We start from the raw sequence: 11,604 nt of genomic DNA on the forward strand, positions 1-11,604 counted from the left end.
TCTATTAGAGGTGTGAAACTCAACGGTGCAAAGCTACAAAATCTGAAGATGAAAAAAAAATTACGTCATGTAAATCATCAGGGATTACATTCCTCAGCTTATGTTCCAAAACCATACGGAGGACCCCATCCTTCCCAATAGTATTGACCTTCATTCCTTAAACTCCAGATGTATAATGCTGAAATTGCTAAATTATCTCAGAAAGGGTATACTAGTAGTGTAGCTGAACAGTTGAAAAAGGAAATCGTTAGTCTAAACTAGCACAGATCAGTTCAACATGGAACAAATGAGTGAGAAACATAGCAAAAAGATAATACGGATGTATAATATGTAGATGTGGAAATTGTCGATTAACTGATATAACTGAGTGATATAGTAAATGAACCGTGTAATGGAGGTTCTGTCGATCACTCAAGCCGAGTGCAGCACGTATGCATCATGGACACTTCTCCAGCCCAATCGTTCATGTATTTTAATTTAGCAGTTGAAAAAGTCGACAAAGAAATTGTAATGGAAAAAAGGTTGACGGAAATCACATTTTGGAAGACGCGCAATTCATTAATTGTCGACAGGGATTTGGTGATTTGGATGGAAAGACATGTTCCTGATACGAAATCCTGGTGAGAAGAAATTATCAGAATTTGTAAAAATCTTTTCGAATTTGGATCACGATAGCCTGATTGTGGTTCTGTGAACTAACTCTAGTTTGAGTTGTAACCATATATTGTACAAATTCAACGATAGCAATTATGCCTTTAAAGTGATTTCGACTGTCTTGGTGAATAGTTTTATTTTATTAACTTTTGATCCGGAATACCGTTCGTTATCGCCATATTTCATTTCACCTGTTACAGCATGTTTTAAGGAATGAGACCAAATCAGCTACTTGTGGATTCTGCCTCCACACCGGAGACATGTACAACCAATCCATTCAATTTCAAGCACTATGGCGTGAATCGGATAGGCCTGATTGTAAGCAAGCTTCCCAGACTTATTTGTAATGATTCTAGCGGACAAAAAAGATGTTAGGAAGCAGCCTAACAGAAAAGTGTAGAAAACTGCAAGGAAAAACATTCCTTGCCATTAATTTTTTACTGTTTGTTTTTTTTTAAGTTTGAATTGATGGAGAAATAGATTCAAGACTCGCAACCGACAACCAGTTAAACAGAGACAATATTGCACAGTGTTACGTCTTCTACTGTTTCGTCATCGCCTCTAGGATTACTTCTCGAAAATTATACCACCTAAATAAAACAAGGATATTAAAGAATTGAATCCCAGTACAGTAAAGCGCTATCGAATACTGTCACGTGTATATAGTCTACGCAACATTTCCTGTCCTGTTCAAGAAAATATTTTCCTGTTTATCAGATATCGCTCCATTTACCCATTGAAAAGGAAGTAATTGTGAATACAGATCCTGCATTTTACCAAAACGTCAACGAGTCGCTTTTTAACTAAATCAGCAGAATGAATTGGAATTGTTGTTTGGGAATTCATCGACTGTGATTATTCTGCGTTTTCGAGAAAGTTTGTAACTAGTTTTTCAAAGACCAACATTAATCGATTACATTGAAAAATTGAAAAAGAAACTATTGTATGTGGACAATATTGCTCACTGTATTTAATATATAGATGCAGAAGACTTTCTGCTGGTGTTTTTTTTTTGTCTACTTTATAATCAAACAAGCATCAATTACGAATTGTAGACAATCTGAGGAAAAGAATCTTTGAGTGTTTTTTTCTGTAATGGTAATGGTCAAAACAGTGTTTCTAAACGTAGAATATGATGGGAATCGCATGGGAATGCCTAAACGTAAGAATTTAAAAATTATTGCTCAGAACATAGAGCGTTACTTGAGCTTTTTCCGTGGGTGATGTACGCTAAATTGATTCAGTACAATTTATGAAATCCTTAGTCAAAAATTTAACCTGTGAAGGACGTTTGCATTTTAAACATTTTACTATCATTATACAGATAAATGTTGTTTTTTTTCTATTGCAAAAAATGTATAATGTTACCATTACATTGAAACGTTGAACCTCTTAGTGTTTTAGAGGAGTTATCGTCCTTTTCCATCATGATGAAGCGAGGCTGAGACGTTGCAAAACAACAAGAAATAGAAAATCGATTTTTTAGCCAGAAGTAGGCGGTATCGTTCTATTTTTTTTTTACCTGTGACAAACGGCAATTAAACATGCCGCCACGGAAATATCGAAAGTCAAGTAGTCCATTTGCCAGGCCAGCGCCAGCCTTAGCCACACCATCGGCACCGCCCCAAGCCACTGGCACAGTCACCACACACAGCCATGCTCCTACTATAGATGTAGTTTCAGCACCAGTGCCCCCAAGTGCAACCAGGATAACACTGGTTAAAGATCAGGTACAAGTACAGGTGTGGGATTTGATTAAGAGCAACAATGTTAATAGTGATCTTATGACCCCCAATGCCGTAGACAACACATCATTTAAGTTGGGGTTTAAGAAATAGTACTAAAAATCGATTTTTTGGCCGTGCTTTAAAAAGCTCAACCTTCACAAACACCCTTTAATAGTTCCAAATCACTAACACAGCATATTTAAAGCCAAAAAAAAACAAAATCACAACAAAGTTGTTGATAATGTTGAAATGTTGATCTAACGTTGAATGTTGATATAACTTGTCATTAATATCTCATAAAATGTAAATATGTTGTGTGCTTGGGGCTTGCTCTTGCTAACTGGCATCCCCTTGCAGTTGTATGTTGTTTCATTATAATTTAATGTACTTTTTTCCACCGCGGCCAAAAAATTGCCACAAGTAAAGTTTAAACTTTTAATTTGTAGTGTGGTCTTTGCATACAAGTTCTGCGATAAAAGGAAACTGCAAATAATTGGAAATGTTTTCCAAGTCCAAGATGTTTGTAAATGTTTGTAAAAACAAATGCCCCCAGGGCATGACTCTGTCAAATATGGCACGGTCGTTCCTAAAACAGATCTTGATCAATATATTTATATGGTAAATCTATTTACCAAATTTCGTTTCAGTATGTGCAACCTCTGCAAAGAAAATGAAAGGAATCTGCAAGTAATTGGAATGTTTTCTAAGTCAAGTGACATAACTCTGTATACCAAATTTTATTTCAGTATGTGCAACTGTTGCGCAGAAAATGAAAGGAAACTAAGTGGATAGACAGCAGCAAAGTAATATACCATCCCTTCTTCGAAGAGGGGCATAATAATCATCGAATTGATGAAATCAATTTACCCTCAAATTTTAAGACGCGTTTTACAATGAATACGGTTGCCAATCCTCCCAAGTCAGATGCAGGTCATTTAGTAGGTCAAATGACAACCATGTGTGACACATCTGCAGGTGATTAAGTCTTTTTTTTACTTCTGAATTTAATTGTCAGATTAAAAACAAGTGTTTTTTTTTGTTATACTATTCAGGTTTTCACATGATTACTTCCATTTCTGTTGTAGTGGTCGTTGAAAGTGTTGACGAGAGTGTTCATATAGCTACACTATCTGATCCAGCAGAAACGGTCGTTTTACCTGCAGTAGCGTTGCCAATCCTCCCACGTCAGTAGGTCAAATGACAACCATGTCCCATACATCTGCAGTTGATTTAAAGTGTTTCTTTTTTTTTTTACTTCTGAATTAATTAGTCAGATAAAAACAAGTGTGATTTGTAATACTAATCAGGTTTTCACATGTTTACTTTTATATCTGTTTTAGCGGTCGCTGATAGTGTTGTGGACGACGAGAGTATATATATGGCGACACAATCTGGTTCTGATACAGTTGTTTTCCCATGCAATAGTAAATCGTCTTTCAAAGTCAGACTTATAGATAGGACTTATGCTCATGTTGAAGAAGTATGGTATAAATTTGAAATGAAGAACCTCAGAGATTTACACGACCATTATGTGCTCACTGACGTTCTCTAATTAGCTGATGTCTTTGAGCGATTCCGAGATATGACCCTGGATTACAACAAGCTTGATGCCTGTCATTAGTTTGCATCCATGGACTGTTTTGAATCTCGCTGTAGATCCTCCCCTGTATATTTTTTTTTTTTGATTTGGGGCTATGTGCTGGAGTATCCATGATTAGAGAACATGAGGCCCATGGGCCACATCGCTCACCTGAGTAACTTGGGTGATGCAGTTCTCTGCCCGATTTCCCTTCTTACTATACCTATCGTACCCCATTCCCTCTTCCTTTTTATGATTTTAATACTTTAGAATCTACACTACTCAAGGGTGCTTCGACACAAGTTTCAACTTACCTGGTCCAGTGGTTCTTGAAAAGAAGATTCTAATAATATTTCTCCTAAATACAGTGTATATCTATGTAAAACTTGGATTCCCTATTGTGACCCCTAATCCCGGGGTCATAAATTTAACAATTAAATATCAAAAACGGCCAAGGATGCTTCCACATAAGGTTCAGCATTCCTGGCTCAGTTTTTAAAAAAGATTTTAAAAAAATTGCGGGGGGTATAACAAAGCCAGCATACATATTTCCCAAGCAATATTCAGTTAGAGGGGAAACTCTTTTACATAATTCCATAAAAAATGTTAAATAAATCCTCAAAAACAACCTGCGCCAGGCTCTTTTACACACATATTTTGAATTGTGCCTTTGTCTACGGGTATAAAAATGGTAAATGTCAAACGTATATTTTCGTACGGAGTTTGAACACGCTGACTCTTAAACAAGAGTAACAAAGCAAGGTTATCTATATTATTCGGATATATTACAGATAAAAAAGTGATAAAAACACGTTTATTTTAAACTAGAATTCTGCAACTTTATGTGCAGATTGAAATAAAGGTGTAATGTTTATGACATTCTCCCCATCATTACAGCCCAAGTATGCAGTGACTTGACGTCATTTTCAATTATGACGTCATACATTTGTAGTTCAGAGAAGTTCATGCACAGAGTACACTACAATATTCTCTGGGAAGCCTTATCGTACCTGCGTGGCATTAAATTATTAATCAATTTTACTGTAACATATCTTTTCATTCAACAAATAGTTTAAGGCCAAAATGTCATTAATATTGAATTAAATAGGTGTAAAATGTAGGCGGGAATCAAGAGTTAGCGTAGGTAGTACTTTATCGGATGCAGATGTGAGTTGTCCTTATTGCAGGTATTTATTATTTGTTTTCAAATATATAAATGTAAATATCATATCACATTATTTTCCCCTAAACTGGGGAATCATATTCAAATGTATAAGTGTAAATCTCGTATCACATTTGACTTTTCTCCTAAACTGGGACATATATGCCCACAATTCCAGCGTCAATCCCAAAATCACCAACAGTGTGAGAGACTTCCTATTGACACTGAAACCTCAGGTTGATTTTTTGTTTCATTTAAAACAATTTTAAAAATAATAAAAATTTAATAAAAAAGCATGATAGTGATATGTCATTTTTACAGGGGGATAAACTGAATGTGTAGGTAAATGTATTTTTTGTAAATTCAAGATTCATTTTACATAATCAGTGATTTAAAAAAAATGGCTCGAGGGTTAAATGGAAACAGATAACGGAAAGAAACGTGAGTAATTAGGCTTGCGGGTGTTTATGGACAGGACACACACCGATATTCCAATCGGGGGCTTATTGAACTTTTTTTTCAAAAATTGTCAGAATCCGTCCTGTGGACTGCAACAACACAAAGTCAATTTTGCAGTCTTGCAAACTTCTTGTTATGCTTGAGGTAAAAAAGATTTTTAAAAATGATCTCATCAATTTCGAAAGGCATTATTTAATACCTTTAAATAGGCTTTCTTTTCTGTTTTATTTACGAGGACATTTATGAAGGAACACAATGGCTTCTTCAAAAAAAAAACGTTGTTACAGCTTTATTGTGTAACAACTTTCAAACAATTAAAGTTTTAAACCAGAAGGAATTCAATTCACAATCAAAGCTTATCATAATTATTAACTTAGCTTACTCTATTTACTTAATACCCAGAGGTAGATTAACAAAAAGAAAATGCACTTCCATTTTATACCCAGTTGTGTAACCCTAAAGGAACCACTGATCCATGGGCCACATACCGGTATTTCAAAATTTTGAAAATGTTGTCATAAAATGGTTGATTAATACCAAAGAGCAGATTTCAAAGCATTAATTTATTTTCAGACTAACTCTGGGGGCATAAAAAAAACCACTTTGCTAGATGCACCATTCTTCATCATAAATGTATGTATACTTGGATCATAGAAGCAAAGGAAAATATTTTCAAAGAATTAATTTACTATATAATCAATAGAGCCCCGCCCTAACACCAGCTTGCGGGGAAAACCAATTTAAATAGGCTTTCATTATGTCTTCTTAGTTGGTTTATTTAATAAATTTTTTATATAACATTACACCAGAAACCCTGACCCTAGGGGACATAAATATTTGCTTAGTTAGTTTATTTATGAAGGAACAAATGGGGCTTCACAAATCTGGAAGAGGCACTCTTGCTCATCATAACTATGTGCTTAGTTAGTTTATTTAATACCCAGGAGCAGAGAAGAAGGAAATAAACACAATTGAGCCCCGCCCTAGCACTAGAACCCCTGACCCTGGGGCCATGAATTTCACAATTTTGGTAGAGGACTCAATGCTCATTACATTCATGCCAACAGTTTGCCTGCTTGATGTCCAGGAGTAAAGAAGAAGATTTTTAAAGAGCAATAATTTTAAAAAATTTTTGTCTTCTCCATAACGTTGTTACCCATCAGCTTTAGAAAAAAGGAAGGAAACCAAAGTTAAAGTACGAATTTGTCTTCTTAATCGTAAATTTTAACATTAAAATTCTTTTATGAGGCGCATCGCTTGCGGTGGAGCCTCTTTGCAATCAACCGTTATTCTAATAAATACTGCAGGGACAAAGGACTCATGTGACTAATATTGATTTTTCCCCCTGTTTTTGGGCGCCATTTGCTTACAGGTGTTAGCCTTATCCTTATCAAAATAATCGGGAGGAGCCTCTTCCGGATAATCTGCAGTGGGTTATTGCCCAGGGAATCTCATATATTGGATGCTATCCAGATTAGGTGTGTTTTTGTAAGTGATTGTTTTATTGATTATATACGGCGAAGGTTAGCTAAATAAACGTGCGGATTTATACCATAGTCTTATACTTTTCTCTTATTATCCGCAATCACAGCCAGTATGTAAGTCTACGGAAGAAACGCTATTAACATAACTTTGGGCTCCGAAAACGTGGTTTACAAATTTCCCAACGCCATCAAAACGGTTGCCAATGTTGGCCAAACATAGTCTAGCTATCTAGGTAGCTGATGCTAGAAGTTCCGTACTTGTAACTTTGTAGCTTTATTTGTTAATATATTCGATCAGTGCATACTATTAGTTCAAGATATATAACTGTAGTCAGCGGCGACTTGCACATATTGCAATGTGTGCACCACATCGAAACTGACATTTGCGGCATGAGTGACCAGTTGCTCATTTAACGTTAGTGAGATTATTTGGGCCTCGTATCAGTCAGAGAGGTCAAGGTCATTCACGAAATTCAGACAATGACACGCGTGTTGATTTTGGGGAGTTGCCATACAAATCGTCTGAAACAATTTATAGACAGGAATCCCCAGTTAAATAATTTTGCATTGGGAAACGATCCCCTCGTAAATTATTATGGTATCGGTGGAGGCCTTATTAATGATTCAGCTCACTGCCAGCGATGGGAACACCAAATATCAAGGTTGCTACCACACCATCTAATCTTTCACGCTGGTGGAAATGATATGGATGACAGTGTTCAGAGAAACTAGCAAATGAAATAGCATTGCGCTTAATCGCTTTCCTAGATAGTGTTTAATGTAAATTCGACATTAAGAGTGTCACAATTATGCAGTTGTTGCCCCGCTATCATACCCGGAATGTATCAGTAGCAATTTACAACGATACTGTCAGAATATTTAATGCTTTTTTTTAAAGAAAGAAATCCAGGATGGGGGTTCCTTGAGCTACTGGAACATTCAGGGAGTTAAGAATAGTCCACATAATGTATACATTGATGGTGTCCATTTTAATGATGAAGGCAACAATAAGTATTAAAGGAACATGCGGGGGGCAATCATACAAGCGAAAAGAATCTAATTGATATACATATATGTTTCTAGATTATGATGATTTTTCTGTCTATGTTGGTCTAAGTGTAGATGTACAAGCATATTTTCAAAATATTTACTATATCAGGTCACAAGCTCGGAAAGTCTATGACTAGGCATTTACAGTAATTTACAGGGGGGATCAACACCTAATTGCCAGCAATTATTAGATATATCACGTAAGCATCAAAATTAAAATCTTTTGAGTAAAAGTGTAATCAGTTTGTATAAAGCTGCAGTACACTGGTATTGCCCTACATTGTAACAGTGCATTATAATTCCCCTACATTGTAATTGTGCATTAGTACAAAACTATACTTACACAATATTTTACACTTGTACAATTAAACAAACAGTATATGACATGTTACTACTCTGCTGTTTAATGATGCAGTACACTGGTACATGTTTTTAGTGCACTGGTACTAACTATGTATGAACTGTACACTAGTGCAGGAACTCTTAGTACACTGGTACTAACTACTCTGCTATGCAAGTACTGTACACTAGTACGGGGACTCATTTAGTACACTGGTACTTACTACTCTGCTATGCAAGTACTGTACACTAGTACAGGGACTCATTTAGTACACTGGTACTTACTACTCCGCTATGCGAGTACTGCATATTAGTACATGCTATCCTTGATTCCCAGCCCGGTAACTGTACACTAAATGACTCATACAAATAATGATATATTACATTAGTAAAATTATTGATCAAACATAGCATTTCACACTAGATGAGTTACACCCCCCTTTTATTTCTAGGATATGGCAGAGCCACCAAGAAAGTCGAGGCGTTTAGCAAGTAAACGACCGGCACCACATAACATTCCAAGTCCAAGTAATCACACTTAAACCATACAAGCTGTGGTTGAAGATCCGGGGGTACAATTCCATAATCAAGTCCAACAGCAAATAAGGGCCGTTATTCCAGACATAACTAACTCAGTAATCGCAGCACTTAAGGCTCAAGGAGTCATTCCCATGCCTCAACTAGTACAACAATCTGAGGTCAGTCCACAACAAACACCTATAACATCAGCTTCCTCTGATTTAAGCACAGAGACAGCAGTAACTTGTTCCATGGCTGGTTCGACCCAGAACTCCAACATGAATGACAGTCTAACACAATTTTTGAGCACAGGTAATAATAATGCACAACTTGATCAGCAGTCTCTAGAATTGGAAACAACTGTTTCATGTATAAGTTTTTCAAGTCCGAGTATTTCAAAACCGCTGGCATTGGGGATTGATCCCAAAATTAAAGCTAAGATTTGGGCAAACGAATATATTGATCTAGGGAGTTTATTAAACAAAAAATTTCCTAAGGTACGTTTTCAGGTCATTGAATCCCAACAGGGGGGGGGGATAAGTTGGGAGAAACAACCGCCTCCAAAATATCGTTTTGAGTCTGTGGCACACTGGCTGTCTGCCTTCCATATATTTGTAAGTATTTATTGTGAAAAGTACCCAGACCAAGCTTGCGCCTTAATGAAATATGCAAATACAGTTCAAACATTAGCAAGAAGGTCAGGTGATATTGCAGCTTTTAATTATGACCGTACCTTTCGGGAATGGTGCGAGCATGATTGGAAAAAATTACCCTGCGAACTTATATTTAAAGCCAAAAAAAAACAAAATCACAACAAAGTTGTTGATAATGTTGAAATGTTGATCTAACGTTGAATGTTGATATAACTTGTCATTAATATCTCATAAAATGTAAATATGTTGTGTGCTTGGGGCTTGCTCTTGCTAACTGGCATCCCCTTGCAGTTGTATGTTGTTTCATTATAATTTAATGTACTTTTTTCCACCGCGGCCAAAAAATTGCCACAAGTAAAGTTTAAACTTTTAATTTGTAGTGTGGTCTTTGCATACAAGTTCTGCGATAAAAGGAAACTGCAAATAATTGGAAATGTTTTCCAAGTCCAAGATGTTTGTAAATGTTTGTAAAAACAAATGCCCCCAGGGCATGACTCTGTCAAATATGGCACGGTCGTTCCTAAAACAGATCTTGATCAATATATTTATATGGTAAATCTATTTACCAAATTTCGTTTCAGTATGTGCAACCTCTGCAAAGAAAATGAAAGGAATCTGCAAGTAATTGGAATGTTTTCTAAGTCAAGTGACATAACTCTGTATACCAAATTTTATTTCAGTATGTGCAACTGTTGCGCAGAAAATGAAAGGAAACTAAGTGGATAGACAGCAGCAAAGTAATATACCATCCCTTCTTCGAAGAGGGGCATAATAATCATCGAATTGATGAAATCAATTTACCCTCAAATTTTAAGACGCGTTTTACAATGAATACGGTTGCCAATCCTCCCAAGTCAGATGCAGGTCATTTAGTAGGTCAAATGACAACCATGTGTGACACATCTGCAGGTGATTAAGTCTTTTTTTTACTTCTGAATTTAATTGTCAGATTAAAAACAAGTGTTTTTTTTTGTTATACTATTCAGGTTTTCACATGATTACTTCCATTTCTGTTGTAGTGGTCGTTGAAAGTGTTGACGAGAGTGTTCATATAGCTACACTATCTGATCCAGCAGAAACGGTCGTTTTACCTGCAGTAGCGTTGCCAATCCTCCCACGTCAGTAGGTCAAATGACAACCATGTCCCATACATCTGCAGTTGATTTAAAGTGTTTCTTTTTTTTTTTACTTCTGAATTAATTAGTCAGATAAAAACAAGTGTGATTTGTAATACTAATCAGGTTTTCACATGTTTACTTTTATATCTGTTTTAGCGGTCGCTGATAGTGTTGTGGACGACGAGAGTATATATATGGCGACACAATCTGGTTCTGATACAGTTGTTTTCCCATGCAATAGTAAATCGTCTTTCAAAGTCAGACTTATAGATAGGACTTATGCTCATGTTGAAGAAGTATGGTATAAATTTGAAATGAAGAACCTCAGAGATTTACACGACCATTATGTGCTCACTGACGTTCTCTAATTAGCTGATGTCTTTGAGCGATTCCGAGATATGACCCTGGATTACAACAAGCTTGATGCCTGTCATTAGTTTGCATCCATGGACTGTTTTGAATCTCGCTGTAGATCCTCCCCTGTATATTTTTTTTTTTTGATTTGGGGCTATGTGCTGGAGTATCCATGATTAGAGAACATGAGGCCCATGGGCCACATCGCTCACCTGAGTAACTTGGGTGATGCAGTTCTCTGGCCGATTTCCCTTCTTACTATACCTATCGTACCCCATTCCCTCTTCCTTTTTATGATTTTAATACTTTAGAATCTACACTACTCAAGGGTGCTTCGACACAAGTTTCAACTTACCTGGTCCAGTGGTTCTTGAAAAGAAGATTCTAATAATATTTCTCCTAAATACAGTGTATATCTATGTAAAACTTGGATTCCCTATTGTGACCCCTAATCCCGGGGTCATAAATTTAACAATTAAATATCAAAAACGGCCAAGGATGCTTCC

At 36.3% G+C, this 11,604-nt stretch overlaps 1 long non-coding RNA gene across 1 annotated transcript; it reads left to right on the forward strand.

The window, feature by feature from the left end:
- The first annotated feature begins 3,075 nt into the window (after window positions 1–3,075).
- LOC134257949 (uncharacterized) lies at window positions 3,076–10,780 on the forward strand. Its single transcript, XR_009990040.1, has 4 exons — window positions 3,076–3,356; window positions 3,467–3,573; window positions 10,503–10,535; window positions 10,646–10,780. It is a non-coding gene; the product is annotated as an uncharacterized LOC134257949 (long non-coding RNA).
- The last annotated feature ends 824 nt before the right edge of the window (window positions 10,781–11,604 follow it).

This window comes from Saccostrea cucullata, unplaced genomic scaffold (genome assembly GCF_032062105.1).
Source record: "Saccostrea cucullata isolate Sc308-1 unplaced genomic scaffold, CSIRO_AGI_Scuc_v1 ctg15418, whole genome shotgun sequence".
Classification (NCBI taxonomy): Eukaryota; Metazoa; Mollusca; class Bivalvia; order Ostreida; family Ostreidae; genus Saccostrea; species Saccostrea cuccullata.